At 40.0% G+C, this 26283-nt stretch overlaps 1 protein-coding gene across 1 annotated transcript in view; it reads right to left on the bottom strand.

The window, feature by feature from the left end:
• LOC126385482 (cadherin-22-like) overlaps positions 1-26283 on the bottom strand; it is a 246946-nt gene that overhangs the window by 158281 nt on the left and 62382 nt on the right. Inside the window, exon 2 of the mRNA XM_050037217.1 lies at positions 20743-20866. The gene's annotated coding sequence lies outside the window, so the exon portion shown is untranslated. The remainder of the gene's footprint in view (positions 1-20742; positions 20867-26283) is intronic.

Below are 26283 nucleotides of genomic sequence, written 5' to 3'. Positions count from 1 at the left end.
TAGCTGTCTACACCCCATTTTTGCATCCCTCCATTAGCTTCTTGTAAAATTCAGAATAAATTACAAGATGCTGTTGATTACACATACGGCACTGCATGACCTTGCCTCCAGGTACATTTCTGATCTCCTGGTTCCTTATTCCACTCTGATACTCAAATCTCGGCCTTTCATTCATCCCCATCTCACATTGACAAAAAAAGAAAAGGTTAATGGCATATTTTAACCACAACCCTCTGGAATCATTTTCTCCAATCTATTAGATTTAGACTGCTGTAAGTGGCTTCTAAAAACACATTCTTAAAGGCAAGTCTTTTTATAAATCACCTTATGTTTTTATGTTTGTTTAAATTCCGTCTGTTTGTCATTGTGTTGTGTTTTATATTGGAATTTAATTTTACGTGACTTATTCATTCATGTATCTATTTGTATGTGTGTGAAGCACTTTGTAACTGTGTGTTCTAAAAAGTACGAAATATATTAACTTTACTTACATAGATTATGATGTAACTCAACTTAATGTCCTTATACATAACAAACAAAATAGCTCATTTGTCAATCTGTGCCAAAATAAATTTTTCTGATCTGCTGTTTCTATGGTTAAGGTTACGTTCCCTCCATAGAAATAGGACGAGGGTAGAACAAACATTTAACTCTTTGCTGTGTTCATTTGCAGCCCATTCATCTTCTGAGCTCTTCAAATAACGTGGCAGTTTGACGTAAGTTAATTTTGACAAAGACTGTACACATCTAACAAGCAGAAACTTTACATTTCCTGAGCAAACAGAAGTGTATTAAGAAAAATTTTGAGCCCTCTTGTTCAAGAGCACCTGCATTTTTCTTTGAGTTTTTGGACAATATGGGTCCTTGAGCACACCACTACCTCTTTTCTCAAGTAAAAACTCTAACCATAAGTGTATGAGGAGTTTTATGGGGCCCTCAGAAACTTGGGGCCCCAGGCAACCACCTAGTTTTGCCTAATGGTAAGTCCCCCCCTGCTTGGGGCATAATGAGGAGAGGGGCCAAAGAGCCACATCTGGCTCTGGAGTTACAGGTTTCCTACCCCTGGACTCATACAAAAGAAAACAGTGATTGTTGTTAAGGTGACGACACACATCAGTGGGGCCTTAAAGTGTGTCACTCTTAGGGGGCGATCACACAGAAATGAGACGCTAGAGACACGGACGCTTCAAAGACGCTTGAAACGCTGGAAGCGCTTATTCAATGTGCGCTAGCTACTGGCGTCTGAAGCTCAAAAAGTTGAAAATATTTTAACTTTTCAGCATCTGCACGCGTCTAAAAAGAAGCGTCTACAAAAATATACGTCTAAAAAGATACCGGAAAAATGCCCGTCTAAAAAGACACTTGAATGCCGGTCAGACGCGCCGTATCATAGGAAAACAATGGTTTTACTGGCATCACGTTTCTAGCGTTTCATCTCGGTGTGATCACTCCCTTACTAGTTTGAGAACTCCATTTTGGCCTACTCTTACACACATTTTTCTTATTGAACAGAAAAATACAACCGTACACCAAAACAGCGTGTAGGGTCCATACTTAAAATGTTCCTACAGACAAAAGCCATTTGGCATGTGCTGAATAATATTCGACAATCAGGCTTCCACCTCACCATCTGCATCGCCAATTTCTCATCTCCAAAATGTTCGTAAGCATTGGTCAAAGTTTCTCCCATCAAGTCTGTTTTTAAAGATTACAACTTTTATGTGGGGGACAAGTCGTTGCATGCCCCAATTATACTGTTAAACTTCAATTTATAGCTGTCAAATCACTGAAATCAACAGGCCTTTACTTAGGACAGGCCTTTAATTCATTACACACAAAACTGTTTCAAATGAAATTGGTTATTTAAACCAGTATGAATATTACTTGTTTAAAAATAAGGCTTCAGATAATATATCATTTATGAATCATTCATTTGATCTAGCTCTGACAGACATCAGAGAGGACTAGAGGATTACGGCACCCTGCATATCGAGAAAACACTGCTTCATCCTGTTAAAACAATATTCACAACTTGAATTAATTTTTATGAAAAACACTTTTGATTCTGATCCGAGGACCCTTATGGACTAAAGGAATATGAATAACTCACAGGGTTATCAGAGAACAGACACATCATTGGAGGTAGCCAAAAACCTGGTTTTATACATCCAAAGAACTGCTTGGCAACCAGACCGGGGGTCCAATTGAGACAGGCCTTCATTTGTCAAAATGTGTAGCCACACCTGGCTTATAAAGGGGCCTGGGTGTTTAATTGGGACTTGGCCTTGAACTGAAGTTTTACGGTAGGCCTGTTGATTTCAGTGATGTACGCAAATAATAGCCCAGGCTATTAATTGAAGTTTTTCAGTATTTAAAAATGCACTCCTTCACTGTTCTTTTGGTCATTACTGCAAAACCTCACTTCAGTGAGTTTGTGACTTGCCACATTGCCACAGTTTATGTGGATGTTCGCCTGCTACAACGGTCGTCATAGCAATGGTTCACATAAAAAAGGCCACCGCTCTGACCATCCTGCTGAGCTGATTTAAATGGGAATGTCCGACTCTCATTCTATTTCTGTCGTCTATTCATTAACCCTAACCTCATTATCTCCTGGACTTTAACAGTAAGATAAAAGTGTCAGGCTGCTCCCACCACTGCACCATTTAAACAACATTTAACAACAAATCAAGGCAAACTTTTCTGTGGCGAGAACAATCATTTTTCACACATCTACAAAAGGCTGTCTATTAGAAAAACATGGAACACAGGTCATTTTAAGCATCTGAATGGTCAGGGCTATTGTTTTCCAGGTGAGGGCAGCCTCAGATGACACTGCCTCAAAAGTGATTTTCAGACGGGCACATAATTTAGCGTGTGACACGTGTATTTAGTGTGTGCAAAAGTACAGCTAATTGAAAAGGAGGGTAAAAACAACACACACACACACACAAAGAAGCAGACCAACAAACAATCAATAGATCTATTCGGGTAATGATGTGTCTGAACACAGTAGCCAGCAGACCGTTTCATTTTAAGGCCACACATGCACCACAGTAGCACACATTTATCATAAAGCAATGGGAGGTTATGGACCCTGGGAGAAAAGAGTGTTGTAGATTACACACACACACACAGGAACACACAAGCACTTGATACATGCTACACCAACAGATGCATGTTAAACACACACACACACACACACACACACACACACACAAGCATGTACACATCCCTCCTCGTGCTCGTACACAGACACAAACACAGTTGTGAAGCTGTGCTAACATCGGAAAAAACAAATAGTCGCAGCTGTTGCCATATAATGACACCCTGTTGGGTTACTATGACAGTAATAGCCCTCCAAGCAGCAGTGGGATATTATGGCTAGTCACACAATACTATCAGCAGAGGAATTTTCTACAACCAGAGCCTGACACTAGGTGAACATTAAAAGGGCCGTTTGCATTATTAAAGAGGTACAGCTCAACTAGGGCTAATAAATAGTTTTATCTTTTCATAAGCTAAATTTGTATTGGATACCCCGAGTTCGAGGAGTTGCTTTGTGTTTCATCATATATGTTCGGTGCTCATGTTTATCAGCCATTCCACTCTCACTCCTAGGAATTGAGCTAAAATTTAAATAAGCACTAAAAATACTACCAGTTTGACTTGAGTTATTTATGACACCTCCTACAGTCACTCTCAGCATGGAGTAAAAGGTTTCATTTGGGAATGAATGATATCTCTGTTTCTGACACTGATCCCAACTTACTGCCGTGAGATGAAAGAGGTGCAACAAAAACATCCTCATGGTGCAGCAATCGCTCGGATCTCCACAACACTGTAGAGATGACCAGTGTCCACACTGCATAAACAAATTAAGTTATATATCACTGAGCTCAGCTTGTGCGAAAAGTAGAGATGCAATGAAATTCTGGGCCGGTATCGATGTTTAAAATAACAATATGGACAAAAGCTCATAGCCGATACCAATACTGATGTTTTGTTGCTGTTTATTTATTCATTAATTTGTATTTATTTTATTCATTTTCCATTTTGTGCCAGGAAAACAAAAAGATCTTCCTTATAAAAAAGTAATACTGATAAAAAACTAATCTTTTTCCGTCACTCAGTCCATCATTACACTACTGTGACCCTACTCTCTTGTTCGGTAATGTTCTCCTGTCCCTCTGACATGTGCGTAATAAGGGGGCTACAATTATTGTATCCTATATAGTGGACTCAAAGTATCCCACAGTGCACCCTGAAAAGAAGTGTACAACCAATGGTCACTAACCAAGCAATATATCCCATCATGCACAAAGCAAGAGACGGACTATATGGAATGGACACTGAGACGAACGAGAGGAGAGAGAGCAGCTCGATTACAGCCTGCTGTACATGTTTAACTTAAAATGACATGATGAAGTTTGTTTGACCAGTTTTTCTTTGCCATGTAATAAACTGTCAATTTAATGTGAAGTCGTCGGTTTGTGAAGAAATATAATTGGAAATTGATCTTCTGTAGTGCTTCACAGTTACTGTACAGAGTAGGGCTAATAAGGCTAGCTATTTTTTTTTTTCGCCGCCAGCTCTGATTTGTGCCATTATGGCATAATGCATAACGTTATACAATAAATTCATAAGTTATTACATGACTGACTGGTAAAACAAACTTCAACATGGAAGATTACTTATATTAGTAGGACAGATAGTCGTGCTGCTATGTCTCTCTTGTTTGTCTGCTTGTGTGACGTTATTAATAGGCCTTTGTTTAATGTGAGCAGAGCAGCACATCTCACAACACAAACAGTCACAAAGTACTTTGTAATGTTATTTATCAACTTGGGGAAAATATGCTCAGTATAGTATCATGTTTTTATCACAACTATGCATGTCATTATTTGGTTCACCAGCAGACGCTGATACAACATGTTTTAATTGCAAGACAGCAATGACGTAAATACCAGCACTGAGAAAATAACCTGAGTGTCTGAAAGTGATTTTTCATGTTCACTATGTACTGCTCTACACAGAACTCCCTATATAATGGGTGTGGAGTAGTGAATGAGTGAATGATTTCGGACACAGCATTTGACTCAACTGTAGCACATGTTAGTCTGTTACACTAACAACTGTCCCCCGCAAAACAATATCAGGTAGGAACTGTAGTTACTCTCACTCTGGCAAAGGGGAAATGATATTACAACTTATAGAAATACAACAAAACAAATTAAATAATAGCTCAAGTGCCATGAATTATAATGGAATGCTTACTGTATACAGTAACTAATGATCCAAACTAAAATGTGGACGAATTCCTGCTAAAAAAAAACAAACATCTTTTCACAGTATTCTGTTACAACATAAATTATTATGGTGACTAGAATAAAATAATCAAAAAATATAATGTGTACAGTTACTAAGGTTACTCAGTCTTTGAATAAGCACAAATTCAGTCATACAGATTTATGAAACAACCTTTGAAATAACGTTCTTTCGAATGAAATACATTTTTCTAAATAAATGCTTCAAAAGCCCTTTTACTAAAAATATATAGCAAAATTTCCTCTTTAATATCTTTTAATATATTGCTGTGAAAATATCAACAAATTACACCTTAAAAACATCTGTACTTATTCAAGACTTTCACTTCATTTTATAAGATTACATCTGAATACATCATAAAAACATCATAATTTACCTTTGCCCAATGTTCACAGATAGTATTAATAGGGAAACAATGGAGTTTCCCCCCCCCCGACATGTCAATAGTGACTTTACTGCATCCTTTCATCCTGAAGTTGTCCCAAAACACGTCTTCTATTGTCCCCAAAATGATGAGACGCCATTAGTCCTGAGCCCTGCTTTTTAGCCTGCACAAAATTGATGTGACACAACAGAAAACATTGGCCACTGCCATCTACTGATAAGCAGAGTTAGTTTTAATTCACAAAATTAAATTAACTGAGGGCTCAGCTGATGCAAACCGAGGCATCTGTGCTCACTTGTTTAGACACCTGGGTATTATTTAGTATGAACTAAAATCAACATGACATGAACATGGCATCATTAATGATGCCATCTTTAGTTTACACCCTGCTCCTGATCATCAGCTGTAAAGCAGGGATACTTGTGTTGCTTTGCCCAGAAGCCACTTTTGCAAAATGACAGGAGGCCAGGAGTCAGCTGATAAACAAACATTAATAATTAATATATAAATAATTAGCCCGGGACCTCTGTCAGGGGGTCTGAGAGAGATCCTCCTTTGCACTTTTTCTTTTTTTTCTGACAAACAAGCTCTATTTTGCTGCCCCTTTATGCACCCTCCTTATTTACATAGAAAGCACAGAAAAGAAATTCCCAGTGTGAATCGGTTTATTTTCATTGTGAATTATGAAATGGTCAACGGGCCGCGCGGTGCCCACGGGCTGTGAGTAGTATCACTGCACTAAAGCGTGCTGCTTGTGTTGGATTTTTCTGAAAAATACTGCATAGTTATTTTTTTCCCCTTTCAACATCTGTCTGACAGAACTGTGCTTTTTAATAAATGGTTGAAACAAAAATAAATAACAATCATATTAAATGAGTGAAAAAATGATAATTATTTTCTGCAAATCTGTTTTATATTTAACAGATTCCCAGTCAAGGCAGATGCTTGTCTGATGTTCATTTCTAAACTAAGTGTTGACAAATGCAAAGCAAAGCTGCAGTTTAAGTCCCCGACACGAGAGCTTTCAACAACTTACAACTACGCGCTACTATTCCCTTCTCTCCAGACAGGCAAAGATGGCAAAGCTGTATTTTTAACTTCTAACACTGATGTGTTTTTTTCCACACACAGAAACTGATCCCTTTACATAAATCCATTTTGAGAACGCATTCAGCACTTACACCTTGTGAAAAGTGCCGGCAGCTTGAGTAATAGCTTGGCACATCTTTCTTATGACACAGAACAGGCGTTATAAAAGCTACTTGATAGGTATGGTAATTGCTGCCAGCCGAAAGACTTGAAGACGCCAGCCTTGATTCTTTAGGAGGTGTAGAGATAAATAAGCCTCTTTTAATGAGAATCTAACTCACGCTGAGCTTATACACTCATGCTCATGCGACACAACTCATCCGCTGTAGGGATTACACCTTGTGTAGTCCTCCAGTTAAACACTGTCATTCATCTCCAGATGTGTCTGTGGTGTGAGTGACGGTAAGTTATATCCTTTCTAATGTTGTACACAACACTGGGACTGATTATTTAAGCTTCATCTGATTAAGCTGCACAGGTGACCCTGGCGCCAAAAACATGTCACAGTGTCAGTGAGTTCAAACAGGCTTTAGCTATAGCCTAAAAAAAAACACTCCAATGAGTGCAGTCAGAGCAGAGCTCTAACTCCAGCTTTGCCTCGTTGGCACATCTCCTCACAGTGTTGACCACAGGCTTAGCAGATTTTAGTGTCTGCCTGTGAGTCAGGCGAAGATGAACCAGACTATGATCAAACAGCCACAAAGCTGCGTGGGTAACAAAACGACAGGCGTCCTTTAATATGGTGTAGCATTGTTCCAGTGTGTTTTTATCCATGGTGGCACACTTAATTGTCTGTATTATGGATGTATGTTGCTGAGTTTTCTTTGTTAATGTTAAAGTCCCCAAAGAACAATGAGCAGGGAGTCTGGATGGTTTTGCTTCATGTCAGCCAGGTGCTATATGACCTCACGAATACCCTTTTTAAACTAGTGCATATATGTGGGGTTTGTAACGCTGGAAAACCTGCTAAGAATAGGTGAGAATGCCTTTGTTTTTGATCAGCCTCTCATTGGGCGGAACGAGCCACCCGCTGAAGTCCCGCCCTACCACCTCCGGTTGTGTAGCAGTTTTCAACCGTTTTCAACACGTCCTTTACTAACTTTTGCGGTGTTTGATCTTGCGGGGATGTAGCCATTTTTCTGCCATGGTTCGCGCCCTGTAGGTGATATTTTTGTGGGCGTGTTACACCAAAACCTGTTTCCCCCCGGCAATATTTTTGCAAGCGCACCGTTGCTATGGCACCGCCCAGAACGATTGTGATTGGTTGAAAGTCTCTTTTAAACTCGCTGTCTATTAAATTCTGAGCAATGTTCAAGTGCAATACTACTTCTCATTGTTATATCATATTCAATATAACATTGATTATCAGGTTCAGTCTGTTTTTTTCCACCATTGTAGATCATTTTTAGTAACTCTTGTACTTACCATACTCCTGTTGTTACTCTATTAGGCACTGGTTTTTGCTTTTTCTCCTTAAAAACACTTCTAACTTGTATATTTGTATATTTTGCCTGATATTTAATACTCTATATGTTCTAAAACTGGGCCCAGTGAATGACCCTGATCTGGGGAACCCACCGGTTGTCTGGTTGTTAGTAGTTGTGAATCATTAAAATTGTGGTTACTGTACTTAGTGTTACTGTAATTTGAAGCATTCTCTGGCACAAGAATTTCTTTCGGGATAAATAAAGGTGAATTGAATTGAATCGAATTGAACTGAACTGAACTGAACTGAACTGAATTGAATTGAATTGAATTGAACTGAACTGAAGTGAACTGAATTGAACTGAACACTGGTTGGACTGAGATGGACAAAACTGTATGGCAGCACTCATGACAAAAGAGGGCTGAGACTTTGTCATATTTCCTTCACTGCCAATCAGAGCCATACCCATAACTGCTGCACAGTAATTTGACCAGGAAATTAATGTAGATTGTGACCTTTTCCATCAAATACAAAAGCCAGATGTCAGTGAGTATTTGTGTTTTTTTTGTCCAGTGTGAAAGGGGCACAACAAAGGCCTCAGCAGGAAAACAAGGAAAACTCCCACAGTGAATGAAATGGTTTATGCTTAATGGAAAAGTCAGAACTGCATGATTTATCTGTACATCTACAAGGGATGTGCGTAACAACTTATATCCCCGATGTTTAACTGAAAGTTTGAACTTAGACTAGTCAACAACACACACACTCACACAGTAGCTCTCTCATTCATGGGTGCGCCCACATAGTGACACACATACTGAGAGAAAAGGAAAATTCAAAATGAGATCTCTCTTTCGTCCAGCCTGTTTCTCCCAGACAGAGCTGAGCTCAATATAACATCAATATGAGATCTTGACCATTTTCTCATACTTCTTAAATTCAGCTCCAGAGAGGCAGCCTTGTCTTGTCTCAGCCTGATCCTAATTTAAGATCTTAAAATGCTCTTTTTTTCTCTCAGTCACAGCAGTAATTTTTATTTGTCTGAAAAAGATCAGCTCTTGAGATGTGCATGAAAACTTGATTGGCTTATAAATGAGTGCACACTTTCAGAAATTTGGCTCAGTGACTAAATTCAAGTGGCAACTCATCAGTTCTCAAGGTCTGGAAACCTCTGAGAAGCCTACGAGCACAGCAAAATAACTGCTGCTTATTTATTCTTTTGCTCCTTAATTTTTCTAAGGGGAGGAACCGATCAGAATTTAGTGATCTCCAATTAAGACGCAAATATATTTCTGACGAGACAAAGAAAAGACAGCAGCAAAAATTTCCTCTGGGCACGCATAGGCCCAAGCTTGTTGGGATCTCCTGTACACCCAACGGTACCTTTTTTGTTTAACCTAGCAAGAAGACATCTGGTCAACATGGGTGAGTGTGAGGCTTGCACATTTTTTTCGGGTTGAAAGCCGGCAAGATTTCATTGGTCGCTTAGTCACAGAAAAAAAAACAACCAAAAAACAAACGTAAACCACTATTAGGAGCGGCGTCTTGTCAAAACAGAGTAAATCCATTTTCAGACGAAGTGGGAGTTTAATTTGAAAGGACAGACACAGGAAGTGTCCACTCTCAGCAGTCAGACAGGAGTCACGTTAATTTCCAGGGCTGGTACCTGCGGTTATTCCACAGGCTAGTTAATAACATGTCGGGCAGGAAATCCAAAGTGTGGGATCATTTTGAGAAGGTGAAGGACGAACCCAAGGTGATATGTAAACTCATCTTCATTGGTCGACTACAAACATGACGTATCATCTGAAACATGGAAGTAGCTACATGCCCATTAGCCCACAGCGTCATTAACAGGCGGCTCGCTCAGTGTGTGACGTGCACTTGTAGATAAAATATAGGCCTATATTAATGAAGGTTCATTAGTACGGTTTTGTATTTCTCTGTAATGTAGCACAGTGTTAACAATGTTACTGACACTATTCTTTCTCACACCTTCAACTCAAACCATTGTGTTGCCCCGCCCAAAATGTATCATTCAATAATTATATTAATATCCTACACATGCGGGCGACTAGTCGACTAATGGCTCTAAATGACGACTAGGAAAATTCTTAGTCGGGTGTAGCCCTAGTATCTTGATAGTAAGTTGAATCAACTAGTAACTGGTACTAACTAGTGAGAGTGGCAACATTTAATCCTCTAGTTGACTAATCATGCAACCATTTATCTAAAAGCAGATTCTTTTAACCAATAGCTCTGTTGTGCGGTCTGCTCTGAGTTGGCGGCCTGGCAGATGGAGTCAAGTATCCAGGATGTGCTCACTAACTGAGATGTCAGTGAAGTACAGGGCAGCAGATCTGCAGAAGTCTGGCAGCAGTTTTTCTATTTTGTTGACCAAAAAGCAGTAATTCAGCGAGTGGATTTAATGGATTGTAGTTCAAATTCCCCGCTGTCGAGGTTTAACTAGCGCTCTGGCTCGTTTACCACGTTTGCGTCTCCCATTAATCCCACAGAGAGCTGCTGCTCCTCCAGCTAAAAGCGAAGAATTTCACATGTGCTGGTTGTGTTTCTATTTTTCTCAAACAACAGGTCATAAATGAGTGTAATCAATAAGTCATTATGACTTTATCTTGTATCTTAAAATCCCTCATATCTTAAAGTCATATCTTCATACTAACTCTCATTTATTTGTCATTAGCAGTTGTTTGCTTCATCCTTAATTCATCCATCTCCCTGGCTTTATTTCTCAACTCTTAGGAGAGAGTGTAATAACCATTAAAATTTGATCTAACCGTTAGAATCATCGACTAAATCTACTGCCGAGAACCTATTAAATGACCATCAGTTTCGGAGGGTTCACAGAGACAATATAACAGACAGTCAGCAGAGATGGGGAGTTGTGCTTGCACATAATAAGACTCGCTGAGTGGAGTCATACGACAGTTGGCTGCCTGATGATGACTGACAACTACAAATCATAGATATACACTAGATTTCACTAACCACAGAAACACGGGTGCTATATCACACACACACACACACACACAAGCAGCATATTGAGTCAATATGCTCACTCCAGTTTCTCTATTGCTTCAGACACTTCCTCGCTGCTGCCATTTATACGAGTCAGAAAATCAAAAATGCGCGAGGCAGACTGGGCTGCGGAGATAACAAAAGAGCACACAGAGTTGAGGAAAATGAGGAGATGGAGGGCATTTCTTCTAAATTTGGAAACAAAGGGAGAGCGGAATAACGCAGCAAGTGTCACTTTCTGAAAGACAAAGAAAGGGAGAGGCGTAGAGAGACAGAAGAGAGAGAGGAGCAGAAAAAAAAGACACAAGTGCGGGAGGGGAGCGAGGAGGAAGATCCAGAGGCATGGACTGAGTGATCGTTTGTGTCTCATCCTTTACCCCAATGGCACAGGACTCAATCAAATCCTCCTCATTCTTGACCATGCATTAGCTTAGCAAGCAGGGACCTTGTTTCACTCCCTCAATTAAATGCCCACCCGCACATAATTAACGACTGTTTTGTCCACAGATCAATAAAGGGCCTGTTCATTAAAAGTCCCTTTGCTTCCTCAAAGATCCCCTTGCTTAGTTCACTATTGCATCTGAGGAGGTGGCAGCGCCTGGCAGAATTTCTATTCCGGTTTCATGTCTGTGGGTTTTCTTTCTTTTTTTTTTTTCCGTTCTTTATTTTCAGCTGGTGCAAGATAGAGAAGGAAGTCAAAGAAAGACTGAAAGCATTCAGAATGTGAGGAAACCTTTTGAAACAGAGAGAAAAGACTTATGGGAACTTATTAGTTTGAATGTAAGAATCACAGTAGCTGGGGTGTTTATCTCTCAGGCACATAATTACAATGCTGCATAGACAGGGAAACAACATGTACTGTAACACTACTGCTTGATTTATATTGTGTTAGCCCTTGCTGAAGGACAACAGTCTGGACCCCTCCGATCCTAAGCGTTGTATATCTATCGCTGGGGAAGAATTGTAGCGCTAAGCACACGGAAGGTCGATTTTCTCATATCTCTATGCGCTGACCGTACATGCGCCGCCCTGTAATCAGTCACAATCAATGTCTACATCAACTCCAAAGCCTGCGAACACCGTCAGTGTTTACAGATGCAAAAAACAAAAGCCCTGTCTGTTAGTTCTTAAAAGATAAAAGATCAATAAACGCAACAGGAGCTGGATTTAACATGGAGCACGCCTCACTGCCAGCCACCTGCCATGGCTAACATGCTCAATGATTAGACCAGCGGTTGTTTCAATCTCGAACACACACACAAACACACACACACACACACAGTTTGCCCAATGTGTAATGTAATAAGATGAGTGTGCACTATGATGTTGCCTCTCACCTCTCCCATCTGCCATGGAATCACAGCATCTCTGGAGATAGATAACAGGGTTTGAACAAACAGCAGTCTCATACTGGGGTGTGTTTTTATTGTCTTTATAGGATTAGCCATCTGAAGCAGTGTCTTTGGATTACAGTATAAATTCATCGAGGTTTTTTGAGGCCATTCTAGCTAGAAAAAAAGGCCCTACCGTTAATACCTACGTTGCTAACCATGTTGCGTCTACAGTTCTGCGTTGTTGCTATTTCACATAACTTTATTTTTGCTTCATTTCAATCACATGACAAGGTTCCCCAGGGATTTGCTAGACGCTGACAGGAGTGGCCAGGTAGCTTTCACAAAGGACATGTGTCACAGGATACACTGTACATGTTTTTAGGCTTCTTAAACCAGCCTGTTGTTCCACTGTGTGTGGCCTTTATATTATTTTTTGTATCCATCTGACTTCATATTACATTAGCATGGTAGCATGTTATCTGCTGATTCAACAGTACACTGCAATTATGCTGCAAAAATAGAAAGCACTCAGAGAGCAGTCGGTGCCTTTGCCAAGTCTCCACAATCCTCTGTATGTGTTATTATTTTTACACTTGGAATATCTTAATAATGTTTTGAACATTTGAGAGTGTACTCTTGTATTTCACTTTTTTTTAAAAATTCACTTTCCGTGTCCTTGGAGAGTTTCTTGGTATCCAGGTTTCAGATCCCCTGTTATCACACCAGACAGTTCTACAGATGAACCTTTGGACAGTTTGCAGTTACGTACCACTTATATAGAAAAGCTTTTCTGTTTTGCAATCACTCCTTTTTAAAGATCTTCGGCAGCTTCTCTCAATGGAGTACAGTACTGTGTAAATAAATTATGATACGGTGTGTGTAAGCAGTGCAAATATATGTTATTGTAATCCTTATTTTTTATTTTTTGTGTTTTATCTTTAGTAATTTTTGTTCGCAAATCAAATGTATATCTTTATTTTCTTCCTTGGTCTTTTTTTTTTAGTATATGCAAATTGTATTCTTTTTCTTTTTTTATATGTATGTCTGTTTGTAAATTGGTGAGAAGCATCTACATCTGTCTTTAATTTCATTGTTCAGTGACGTCCTTTAACAAGCCCTCTGGGACTTTTTCCATTCCTCTTGTGCATTTTCTAATGCTTTTTCTTTTTATTTAAATAGTATGCACAAATTAAGAACCTAGCCTGTTATCAGACAGACTTGTCAACTCTTTACACTAATTTCCATCTTCAGTCTGTCATTGGGTGCGGTTACATGATGGCTTCTCATTCGGAATGAAATATATCTGAATGAAATCATTCGGAATTAAAGTCTTTCCAGGTAGTTTACATGGGAAATATTCATTCCGAATGAAGGTTTACACGGGAGATCAGTTTAATCGCCTTTATTCAGGTCCGCGCAAGGTTTGGGGCAGGTAAGGTTTCTGATTGGATAGGGGGCGGGGCAGATGTTACGTGCTTACGTTTACCGGAAGAAAACACTGTAGTCCTCGTTCCGGATTAACAAGATGCTTGACATTCTTAGTGCCTTTTTCGGGCTTGTTTCGCTTATATTCTTGAAGCAGCAGTACGACAACAACCTTGTTCTGCTAATGCTTCGTCTGTTGAGGAGGAGAAGGGAGGTAGAAGGTCGAAGAAGGGAGATAGAAGACCGTGCTTTGGTGAATGGAAACAGGTTAGTGCAACGAGTCTGACTGCTCTATCTCAGCCCGTTGCTATGCGCGCTATATACGTCATCGTGCCAGAAGGGCAAGGAAATGAGCATGCGCAGAAAGACCGAAATGAACTTAAAGAGGAATGAGTGTATACAAGTGCGAGAAATTCTTTCATTAGGAATTAGAAACGGAATATTCCAGCCCCTTGCATCGGATTGAATTTTCAATCGCATTGGCCATTTTCATTCCGAATTAGGTGTTTACAAGATCACTTTTAATAGGAATGAACTTTCATTCCGAATGAAAAGGGAATTAAACTGTCCATGTAAACGTACTGATTGTGTCAGATTTCCAGATTTTCATTGGGAAGGGAGATCTGATTATGTTGAACCTTTCCACCAAAACTTGTCAAAATACCTGTCAACACATGTAGAAGTCATTGATAATTTCAGTGATTTACGTTGTCTTGCTCCTATGATACACCGAGCCCTTTCTCTCCTTCTCTCTCTCCTCAGTTTCTGAAAAGTTGGTTCTCCTTCATTTGCGAACATATACGTCCTATTCTTGCATATCGCTAACTCGGCTTTACGGCATGTCACTAACTAGACCTCTTCACCGGAGCCTTTGTGCTCCACTGTCTCGCAGGTTCCCTCGTATTGCAGCTGTGCCTGGATCGTGTGCTGTTACTAAAATTAATTTTATTGTAGATATTGTTATTAATGTCTGCCCTGCTTCTTTCTCTGTGTCTGTCTCTCTTTATGTATTATTTTGTCATATGGATAACTGCAAATTTATCATGTTGATCTGTTCTGTACGACATCTATTGCACGTCTGTCCGTCCTGGAAGAGGGATCCCTCCTCAGTTGCTCTTCCTGAGGTTTCTACCAAGGACAGAGGGATGTTGTATACTGTAAAGCCCTTTGAATTGAATTGAATTGAATTGAATTGAATTGAATTGAATTGAAAACTGAATCTTGCGTCAGTATGCAGCTACAAGCTTGCTTGCACTTCTGCCAGTGTTCTCCAAAGCATCTACCAGCCATTGCAGCTGTGGACCATAGCGGCAACAGTTGCTTTTAAAAATGCTTTGGTTTTTGGAGGATCGCTTTTGTAGGTAGGCGGTTGTTAGAACGGATATTGGCTGGTAGTGTTAAAACATCTTAAGAGTGGAGTGGAGTAAAGTAAACTACAATCTTGGGCATTATTGAAGACATGTCTGAGTCTTTATTGTATTTTGCTTATATTGCTGCTTACGTATTCAAATGCTCTTTGTTTTGTAAAGTTTACTTATTACACCGACCTGTATTTTTCTTTTTCTTTGTTTTCTTTTTACCAATATTTTTATGTCATCTACAGTGCTCACCATTGTCATTACTCCAGTGCAAGTCCCGTCCATGGCACTAAATGGTCGTTTTTATTTCAACTGAGAAACCTCTGTGTCATGTCGTGATGACAGATGAATCAGTCAGCATAACCTCAGTGCAGTGGGCGAATTTCAAGGTCTGGACCACAGCAAACTAGGTGCCGTAATTGATGGAGAACTAGCAAACATTTTCAGAAATGCTGTAATATTAAATTCTTTAGAATCTGATTTGGGATCAGCTTTAAAATTCGTTCCTTAAATCTGTCTAGTTTTTGAGATGTATTGAGAGATATCTTATGAGCTCACAGCAGGCAGGCACACAGAGCTCGTAACATAACCTCCTTGGCAAAGGTAATGAAAAAGGCGGTGAATTAATCTGGCAACCATTTTTCTTAAGACACTCTGTTCCCTAAATATTTCCTTTATCTGTTTGTATGCGAGCACCCAATTTTTCAGAGCCAATTTAGAATCATTCCACCCTTGGTCAGTCGTGCTGTAGATGGATTCCCTTGTGTAACATCTGGCGGTCTCTAGGCAGTGTGCATCCCTCTATTCACCCCCCTTGCTCATAAGCTGGTGTAAAATTGCCCCTTTGAATCTCCTCCACAGCGGATTCCTTATTCAGCGCGGCAGCCGTTCCCCGCGCGCAGTCAGAATCTTTCTTTATTTTGTGTAATATGCTAAACACAGCCACATAAGTTCGCTCTGTCTGTTTCTTTTGACTGATGAATGTGGCAGAACAGCTCTGAATTCCCCAGCTCCCAATGCGATGATGTGTGCCAGTCTTCTGGATTATGAGACATATGGAGGCATGTGAGTACACAAGCATGAGCAAATGAACTCAGAAAGTCTAACACACTCTTGTCCACACAGCTACGGATACAGCGTACACTGTGTGTGCATAAACACACTGATGGGAGAAACCAATACAGATGGACACACACACACACACACACACACAGGCGTACTGTAAATATTCACACAGGTTTTTAAAGCTTGCACATTACAAATTTTCCTGAACTAAACTGGTAGAATTTGAGATTTGGAAAAGCCTCTAAAAACCCTCCAACTCAGACATGCAGACTTAACAGTCATATTTTCATTTGAAGAAGTTAATCCAAATCTTTGCTTGTTAAACCTCTGGGGCTGGAGCAACATACTCCAAAGAGCATTTTCCATCTCCCATCATTCCAGTGCCCCAGAGCAAAACCGCTCCTCCGGGCTTAATCTGAATACACTCATTGTGCACAGGAACACTGCAGCTACACCACCTATATCTGTAAGACCAGTAGAGTTGGGTCAAAATCACAATTCGGCCTTGTTTGTTGATGCATTATTGATAATACTGCACAATAAATATGCAGTGAGACTGTTTGATAAAAGAAAGGGACCACAGCATCCCTAGCCACATGGTACGGTCCACTGCTGACTGTCATCTGGCCTGTGAACCAGATCACAAAGGTCACTGTTGTTGGTGTTATTGTTCAAGTTATTGTCAAAGCACAAGTGTGTGTGCTTGTGTGTGTGTGGAGGGCTGTGTGTTGTTGGATGTACCAGTTTCTCTGTGAGTGCAGCAAGTCTGGTTTTGATCAGTGCTGAAGGATTTAAAGCTAGTAATACCTTATCCTGGCGTGGTACCAGTGACATACTTTTCACTAGTCTACCTCTTTGAACTGCACATCCTCTGTGGGGTGAAAAAAAAAAAAAGACAAATCGCATGCAACATCCTCTTTTTGTATTTCTCTGGATGCAGCTTTGAAGTCTACTGTAGCTGTTGTTTTTATGATGACAAGCGCTGTTGCTGAACCTTGTATCAACACATGAAATTTATTCTCCAAATGTTAGAGTTCACTTAACTGGTGAGTATTAATATTGGGTTTAGAGATTTTGGTAGGATGTGCCTGCAGCACAGCATGGTAACAGATAAGAGGGTGCATTTTAGTTTAATAGTTCAACATTTTGTGAATTATGCTTACTGATGCCAGAGAGAGAAGATGTTAGCTTAGCATAACGACTGAAAGCACACTAAAGCTCACTAATTAACACATTATATCCTTTTTTTTTTTTTGTAGTGCATTTGCACTGGTTGACAGTAAGACTCCAGGAAAGTACTGCACCCAGACAAGAAATAGTCCAGCGCATAAAAGAAATGAAGCTCTAGCAAAAGCAATACTTTTCATGCTCAGGCTGCAAGTTTTCATTCTCACCCTGCCATTCACTCCTTGCATGCTTGGTCACTCACTATCTCTTGGTGACATTATCTGGGTCTGTCAATTGAATCATCAGCTGTTTCACAATCAACCAATAGCACAGCCCACCTTCTCTGTCGGCCTATCATCTTACTGCTCCTAATTTTAAATCTCTCTCTTTCTCTGCCATACTTCTTTCTTGCTACAGTCATATGCACCCTCCATCTCCTCATCTAGTCTTTCAAATTCATCAGCCTCATAGGTCTCATCAGCCATCAGCCTCAGAGTCATCAGCCACCACCCGTGTCTGGACTCCATGTGGGGATTTATCCTGCTGCCGCACAGATGTCCCTTGACCACTGAAATACCTTCCTCTGGTGTCCAAGCACCAAAGACTTCTGTTAAATCTTAATCGACACAAATAATCTGTTGATCTGTACACTCGTATTTCATATCAAATATTATCTTTACTTCATTCTTCTGTCTTGCCTGATTTAACTTGTCATTTTTATACCAGTTTAAGTATGGAAAACTTTTTAGGGGGTTGATAGGTGTATTTTTTATTTTTTTTTACCTTTGGAAAAAGCTAGCTACTTGTTGTTAATGGTAAGCTAGGCTAGCCTGGCACTGCCACACCAAATTGTAAATGCTTATTAGTCTGGGACCTCTTAGTTCAAAACGCCTCTAGATGCAACTGGAAAGGCCTACAGAGCAAAGACGTGTGACCTTGACGTGAGCAGCAGACAGATGTAAACAGACCGTAGCATGCAGACATGAGCAGTGATGGTGTCGGATCAATATGTCTGTGAACAACTGCTGCATCAGCTGCAGCCATCTTGGTTGTTTTTGAAAATGCCTCAACTCTGCTCCTCTTTACTAAGCTAGGTTTATGCTCGCCATCATGAGCAAAAACCTAGCTTAGTAAAGAGGGGCGCCCCATATCGCCCCATATCAGTTGTGATTGGCCCAAAGCATGTAAGGTCAGGTGGAAATCTGTTTAAAGGTGAAGGAGACCAAAAACATCTGCCTTAGTAAATAAAACATGAGCTCGCAGATATGTGTGGTACCCAGGCTGAATCCAAGCTAAATATGGCCTGGCTATAGCTTCATGTTTATCAGACAGGTGTGTGAGTGGTTGAGATCTCTAACTGTCTCTGGGAAGGTTAGCACATAAACTTATTTCCCAAAACTATTCTTCTACCAGAGATAAAGACAATCTATAACCCCACTCTGTCTTAAAAAATTAAATTATAGAAACAGTACTTCTAGCTCACATACAGTCATTAAAAGTATGAACAGTTAAATACTAATTATTCATTGTACACCAGGCAGTTAGAGACACCTGGCTGTAATAGGGATGATTTAATCACCTCAAGTGTCGATGTGTCCCAGCAGCAGCCTTGTGCCCTGTCGAAGTGTCCTTGAGCCTGACACTGAACCCCGGCTGCACCTGCTCACTCATCACTCTAACATGGCAGCATCAGACCAAAATGTTAATGCGCGTGTCAAGTGTAAGTATCAAATGCATCAGGTTGTGGTAAATGAGGACTGTGGTGTTAAATGTTCCCGACGGTAAGAGGCCTAAATCACACTCAAAATATTTATAACATAAACAATTATAAACATACGCTAAATAGAAAATTACTGAAAGAGCAACACACATAAAGAAGGATAGATATCAGGGAAGGCAACAATTCTGTCAGTGTAGTCAACTATTTTGGATACACTGCTGAATACAAACAAAGAGAGCTTACATTAGGATGTGTAGCCTCCCTCAACACCTTAATCAAATACAGAGGATATTACCTTAATGAGTAGAGACTTTAGCACTGAGAGCATGATTCACCATAAGGCTGGGACTAATTCCTGCAGGACATCTACTGGCTATTTTGGATCCCTACAGGGCATCTACTGGCTATGGAACACCACACACACACACACACACACACACACACACACACACAAGCTATGACAGCAGTAGCAAAACATCACCCCCGGATGTATCAGATTATACCATGCAGTACATTCAATTACATCTCGTGGCAGATGGTGTAAACAAAATCAAACACACATAATCTCCAAGATTGGATCCTTCAGTTAGATATTAACCCTGATATCCAAAGACCTGACACAGGACTAGACATATTAAAGCAAGGAGCGGTCTGCGAGGGCTTTAAGACGCCTGACTCAGCAGTTTTCGGATGTGGGGTAATCCAGAGCGCTGGGAATACACATGCTGTAGTGAAACACAAATGAGGACAGAATATTGAGTGAATCTCACATGGATTGAAAACACTGCCTCTCTCGCTACCTCCCTCTCTTATTTAATCGACTCAGCTTTAACTAACTGACTTATTTTATTATGGTAATCAAGTGCTGATTACCCCGAATGTAATGCAGCTGTTGTGTTGTGCATATGAATGTGTCGCGAATGTAATAGATTGATTAGTAATAATGGATCACATTAATGTATTTATTCAGCAAGAGATTTTTTTGCGATTATGTGCTACTCAGACTTGCCTACAGTGTAAATACTACCTCTTATGTGCTTTACGGAGGAATCATTTTCTTTTTTAGGCCAAACTTACTCAATTCAGACCTGTAATTTTGCGGCATGTCAACCAATTACTGAATGTAATACTAGAGTACGGTAAGTTTTACGGCTGTTATAAATATGAATCAAACAGCTCCACGGGAAAAATTATACAGCTTTTACTTTTCTGTTTTTATACTCAAAGTGTAGAACTATTTTGTCTCGGCCAGCTCATGCATAAAAGATAATTATAGCCAGGCAAATGAAACAATCTGCTGGTCAGTTTACTAATGGTTGTCTTAACACTTTTTTAAAATGATTCAAATTGAGACGCCAAGCAGACCTTTTTACCTCGCAGCCCACGGCATATGCAAATAACAGACTCACCATCCCTTTGCCAGATGACCTTGCTGCCACTCTGTGCGAATGATGGCTCTCAGGTCCTTCAGGTTGTCTTTACTATGCCATCCAACATTAGTCTCCGTCCAGCTCTGCGGCTCCGCTCTGACTTCTGAAAAATAAAAACAGACCCTGGAGTGAACTTCATTGTTTTTTCCCAGTTCAGATGAATAAATTCCCCAGTTAGATTTCTAATGAGAGGGTTAGGGGGCGGGCGGGGAGGTGGAAACACGGAGGGAAGAAAGAGGGGCAGGCAATTTGCTAATGGAACACAGAGAAAAATGGCAGAGACCTATCTCGGTAAAGGATGAAAGACGAGGCGAAAAAAAATATCCCCGGTCTGTCTGGAGAGAGAGCGAGTGAGCTATAGGGCAGGAGGTAAAGTGGTTTTAAAAAACACCATCATTAACTGTCATCTTCATCTCAGGTGCAAGGCTAGAGAGCGAGGGCTGGGAGAGAGATGGAGAGGAGGGGAGGGAGAAGAGGAGGTACTGTATTTGCCCAGGAGATCATTCAATAGCCAACAATCTTCATTTAATTACCTCCTTTACATCTCCAAACCACCTCCTCCCCCACCCCCCCTCCTCCTCCCTTACCTCCAGTCTACCACGCAGAGGTCCATGGAGACTGCGCTGCAGCTATTTAACTATGTTAATTAAAGTCTAACTTGAGTCTGATCACACAAACTTTGTCCTGACGATGGCATTACACAACACAAAAAAAGCTACTTCCCAAACCCAGTCGCCCTGTAAACTGTGCGCCCAGATTACAAGCCGCTGACTCTGTCAGCAAGATGAAGCTTCAGGATTTAGGCCTCTTAATTCAGTGGAACATTATTTACAATCTCTCTCAACTGGCTGCAGTGGAGGTCATTTGAACTGGGTGGATGTTCGGCTAACTGAAATGCCAGTGCAAACATAATTTCAAGCCCTCTTAAGGCATCAACACTGGTTCATTGGTCTGTGTAGTCAATGTCAAAAAAATCCCATTATTATTATCTTTAATATTTATTGTTGAATTGTTATACTTAGTACAAACAAGAACAAGAGGTACATCACTGTTTCCCACAGAATTAGATTTTATTTTTCTTGTCCATGTGTCCTTGTGTATCAGACTCCGTCCCCTCTCTAAATTTGGAGGTTTTATTGGTCTGTGAAAGCAGTTTAGGTGGAACTCTTCACGAATGATTTTTTTTCCCCCAGCAACTGTTTGTGGTGCTCACAGGGTGGATAATTGATCAATAAATCTGATCAGAGCTGATCAGAACAGGGGCCGTATTCCCAAAGCTTCCTAGTATAAAGGGTTGCTCCTAGTGACGAAATTCTTAGAAAATTTTTGACATTTTCTTAGAATTTCCTCTTAAAGTTAAGACTAGGTCCTTGTAAAGATAAAAGTTATTCACAACGTGTGAAAAACTGTTAGGAGCAGGGAGGAGGATTTTTAAGAGGCTGAAGAGTTTCTTAATCAGAGGAGAAAATGGTGGAAACACAAAGATATTTTCCAAACGCTGGATGACAGTGAGTAAATAAAATGCTACAGATTAGATTGTGCAGGGATAATGTGTGGTGTAAGGCTGTAACACCAGAAATAAAATGATCACAACACCAAGATATTTGGAAAACCGGAAAAATGCAACAGTGCAGCAGTGATGACTTGAGTCTGTCTCAACCTTCCATCAGCAGAGTGATCACACGAACAGTGACAACACTTTCACAGTCAGCAGTTCATTTCATTTCCACTAAGGGCAACCAATCACATATGTTAAAAGAATGCATCATACCTAGCAATAGGGTCAACCACACCTCCTCACTAAGGTAGAAGTTTCTATCCCTTCCTTGATCTGAGAACTTCCCTAAATCACTCCTTAGCTAAGACTTCTTACGACAAATTTTCAAGCTAAGTTCGGAGCTCTCTTAGAGGATGCTCAGAATGTTTGTGAATACGGCCCCAGATCGATGGACGAGAGGAGCGGCTGCTGCAGACGCGAGCGAAAGCAAATGTATAGACCCAGCACAATGAATGGTTAAGTTTCACTTTTACTGCGTCTATCATTCTGCTGCTCTGTCTGTGCCTACAGAACGCTCTGGGCTCCAAGAATCTGGAGCAATGCATTACCGAACAGCATATATATTCAAACAACACTCCTAATGAACAGTCCATCACCAGAAATAGAAAATGCAAACGTGGTGGCAGATGTTTTAATTGTGCCAGGCTGCCACAAATAGTCATTTACAAACGCTGGCTCTGAACAAAAAAGAACCTTGGTGTTATCTTCGATTGTGACCTGTGTTTTGTTCTTAGAGACGTTGCCCGTGTGCAACCTCTTCTATCTAAAGAAGACACTTTAAAACTTGTTCATTCTTTTATCCCCAGCAGACTTGACTACTGTAAAGCCTTGTCCTCAGGCCTCTCAAAGAAATCTTAAAACAAACTGTGGATGATCCAAAATGCAGCAGCACATCTACCCACCAAGACAAAATATCAAGAACACATTACTTCTGTTTTAAAAACCTCTTCATTGGCTTCTCGTTCACTTTAGAATTAATTCTAAAATTTTGCTTTTAGTTTTTATTTCTCTTAATGGTGTGGCTTCTTACTATTTATCTGATATGCTGGTCTTTAAGATCCTTCACCTTTGGTCTACTAAGTACAGTGAACAGCCTTCCAGAGGTCGTCAGACTCTCTGGTTCGGTAGACAGCTTCAAACAAAATCTTAAAACCTTTTTTTTTTTTTTTTTTTTTTTCTAAGACTTTTTAAACTGTGTAAGAATGTGTGAGTGTGTAATCAGCTCTTATTTACTCTATCTCTCTTACCTTATCCTGTCTTTTATGTGTATTATCTCATTTTATTATGGAAAGCACTTTGCACTTTTTCTCTTTACATGTATTTGTATCACTTTTTTTTGTGCAGCTGTTTATGGGAACTTTGGAAAGGTATATTGCTATTACAATAAATAGATGAATCCATAAATAAATAAAGGGTAAATAAAGGATATGAGACGTATCCCTGAGATTCTCTGCTGACATTTCTTGTCTTTTACTTTTGTAAACATCTTCTCGTTTTTGACTCCGTTTATAAGCTGATTGTTTTTGCAACACTTCCTGTTACACTTTCCTATAAAATAAACACAACTACCTTTTGATAGAGACTAGAGAGGCGAATATTTGAATACAAATCAACAGAAAAAAAAAAAAACTAATAAAAATAATAGATATCCAACATTAACAGAATAAGGTATGCACACATTTGCTAATTTCAAATACTGCCCTTGGATGGCTTTTGACTTTTCATTTTCTCTCACTCTACTGCTCTTCACACACTCCACTCCACCATACTCATCAATGCTCTGGCATGCTCTGACTGTGCACTGCATTGCCAGGACTAGAGGTGGTCACCCCACTGCAGACTGACCGTCAGCATTAGATTTTGAAAGGTGGCCCCTAGCAAGATCCATCACTGCTTTATAATAATAACTGATTCATTTACTGTGTCTATTTTGTTTTCTAGCCATAAAACAATTCATTAAAGTTTAGGACAACTTGAAAGTTTCTGTGCCACATCTGATTTATCAACATTTTTTTGCACAACAGGACCTAAATCTCTCTTAATCACTTCAAATGGCAACGCAATCACAAGTGGCTGCCACAATATAATGCACACCAGTACAATCTACTGCAGCCCAAAATATCCTGGCAACAAATGAGTACTTTGTGAATAATTTTCAATTTATCTTTATGTTATCAGAGATACGCTGATTTTACATAACTCTGTAGTTGGAGTTTCAAACATGTAGGCCTATTTTGTGCGGTTACTTAATTAGATTGTATTCTATTGTAAGGATCAACTTATAGGGAAAAACACTCCAGCTGCAGAGACTCCATCACACCACAAAGCAGTGACCCAATACCACTGCTGTTTACACCATCATTAAAGACTATACTGTAGGCAATATCACACGCCTGGTTAAGCACGTCTTTCTAATAGCCTGTCATGTTATCTGGGAATACAGGTGAATTTGATCAAGTGGATAAGTGGCTCTGGTCGATAAGAAACAATCAACAGTCTAACAGGAACCAGCAGGCCACATTTAACTCTCAAAGACATGATCAAGTGGGTGTGAGTGGAAACATTCATATAAGCACAAGTACATGACAAAGCATATTTTTACTCTTGTAACCCATTTAAGACTAAACACAATGTTTAGCAGAGGAGAAGATAACATAGCAATAAAGGAAATGGTAGGATCCTGGCACATCTGTCAATATACAAATTTAGATAACGTGAAAAAACTCAATTAGATAAACCTAAATTAATTGGATACTTGGATCTCCTTCTCTTTTCTCTTCTCGTACCCTTTCAGGCTCACATTCATGATAAAAAAAAAATAAAACACTAGTGTGATGCAGAATAACATTTGATGCACTAAATGTTTAACATACAAGTAGGACATGGAGTTCTAACATCTGATGAGAAGTCAAACTGTTTGTAGTTGGAAACCAAAGGAAGCTTCAGGAGATTATTGCTGAACAGTTGCACAGGGCCTCGAGGAGGTGCAGAAGCTCTGAGCTTATCTTGATCAAACACCAACATGGTGCGGATTTCTCGCTGGGCCTGCAATGGCTTCATTGTGTGTGTGTGAGAGAGAGTGTGTGTTTTATCTTTTTGTCCTTCTCCTCAATCTTTTTTCTCTCTTTGCTTTTGCTTTTTGCTGTGATGCTGAAGTGCCTTTCATCATCTTAGAGCATTTTAAGGTATCATTTACCTGTCCCCACAGTGGCAATTTGCCACAGTCTTGCTCCCAACTTGAAACAAATAACAAAGCAGTCACTACGTCAATGTGATGTCATCAAGAGGCTTTCATACTAGTGGTTATACGTAATTATTATTCAATTGGTTGTCCTGTAATTTTTAAATTTTTAAGGATGATTCAGAAACACACACACATTGAGCGTGCACATACAAGTTTTTGTCACTTGTGAGGATTTTTGACTTATTTCATTGAGGTAAGTATTTACTAGGGCTGCCCCCCAATGGTCTACCAAACGTTAGTCGACCAGAAAGGTCATTAGTCGGCAAGATTCTATTGGTCGCTTAAAAACAAACAAACGTGAAACTCTATTAGGAGCTGCGCCTTGTCAAAATAAATCAAAACCTATATGTCAAAATAAATCAAAACCTATATGACTGGACCATGTGGGAATTTAATTTGAAAGGACAGACACAGCAAGCGGCCACACTCAGCAGTCAGACAGGAGTCACGTTACAAACCAATCACAGCCGACAGATATCTTTCCCTTCTTCTGTAAATATTCAGTCTGTTAAACACGGAGAAGTTGATCATGTGAGTGCAGGGCTACCCAGAGCTTTACATCTGTCCCACGGACGATAGGTCTACACACTTATAAACAGCACATGGAAGAAGATCAGCTCTGCACTCAGGATTTCCGGTAAATAGGCTATATGATGCATGAAAGCTGGCACAAAAAAGGCACAAGAGTAGCACCCAGCGCCCGACCTCGCGTTTTTTG

The sequence above is a fragment of the Epinephelus moara genome, chromosome 24, assembly GCF_006386435.1.
Source record: "Epinephelus moara isolate mb chromosome 24, YSFRI_EMoa_1.0, whole genome shotgun sequence".
Lineage (NCBI taxonomy): Eukaryota > Metazoa > Chordata > Actinopteri > Perciformes > Serranidae > Epinephelus > Epinephelus moara.
Note: the sequence above shows the minus strand (reverse complement) of the source record. Positions and strands in the feature narration are given on the sequence as shown.